At 36.8% G+C, this 975-nt stretch overlaps 1 non-coding gene across 1 annotated transcript; it reads left to right on the forward strand.

Annotated features, from left to right (window-relative positions):
* The first annotated feature begins 625 nt into the window (after positions 1 to 625).
* LOC122895133 lies at positions 626 to 706 on the forward strand. Its single transcript, XR_006382115.1, has one exon. It is a non-coding gene; the product is annotated as a small nucleolar RNA SNORD115 (small nucleolar RNA).
* The last annotated feature ends 269 nt before the right edge of the window (positions 707 to 975 follow it).

The following is a 975-nucleotide window of genomic DNA, read 5'->3' on the forward strand; positions in this document are numbered from 1 at the left end:
CTCACAATTTAAGTACTTTGGAATTTGCACCCAGAAGTTTGAGATTCAGGCATATGCTTTGGCCATAATACCTGAGTTTGAATAGAATCATAAGCAATCTGATACCTGATATATAGCTTCTTATTATCACATGACATTTAGGTTTACTTTAGGAAGAAAACATACGCTATGAGTAATGCCATTTTTTTCCTGCTCTGGCATCTGGAAGATACAGGAAGTTATAAAGACTGGTTAAGAGTAAGATATTGTTTCTGCATAAAAGCCCCTGACCATGGTACTTTATTTGCTTCGACTTGACTGTATGTAGTGAACCTCTGGATTATAGTCAAAGGAATGTGGTCTTTTTTGAGTAAGGACAACCAATATCCCTGTGTAGAAACCACAGAGGAGCACATGAACAATGCATATATGAGATATATATTTTTTATCTTTGACTACTGTCCCAACCCTGTCTGCAAAGACAAAGATAAATGGAGAAGAGAACAATTTCACTCACTTCACCCGGGGCACCATTAACTACGCAGTTGTCCTGCACTGAATTTATCATATATCCAGTTCACTTGGGATTAGATTGAGAATGCCATCCACAGTAAGAGTTTTCAGTACAAAGAATTCTAGGTGGAGGGGGTACCATGATTTGAGTGAATTATGATGTCTTGGGGAGATATGATAACATAAAAATCATGCTAGGATTACATAGGGGCCCTGGAGAAGTGATAATCCCAGATTGTGAAGTAGAAGAAGGGGTTCTTAGCTTTACTAGAGTAGAAATTCTAATGATGGGCTTCTGATAATAAATCTCCTGTGTAAAACTTGTTCTTCCGCCTCTTCCTATCTCCTCTCAAGTTAGAAATACTCTTATACTAACTGCATTTTGGTTTTTCATTACCATAATTTTGGGAAATTATACTCCACTTTTTAAAAATATTGTGTATTGCAGTAATCTGACTGGCATGATATGCACCATTACATGAA

The sequence above is a fragment of the Neovison vison genome, chromosome 13 (genome assembly GCF_020171115.1).
Source record: "Neovison vison isolate M4711 chromosome 13, ASM_NN_V1, whole genome shotgun sequence".
NCBI classification, from domain to species: domain Eukaryota; kingdom Metazoa; phylum Chordata; class Mammalia; order Carnivora; family Mustelidae; genus Neogale; species Neogale vison.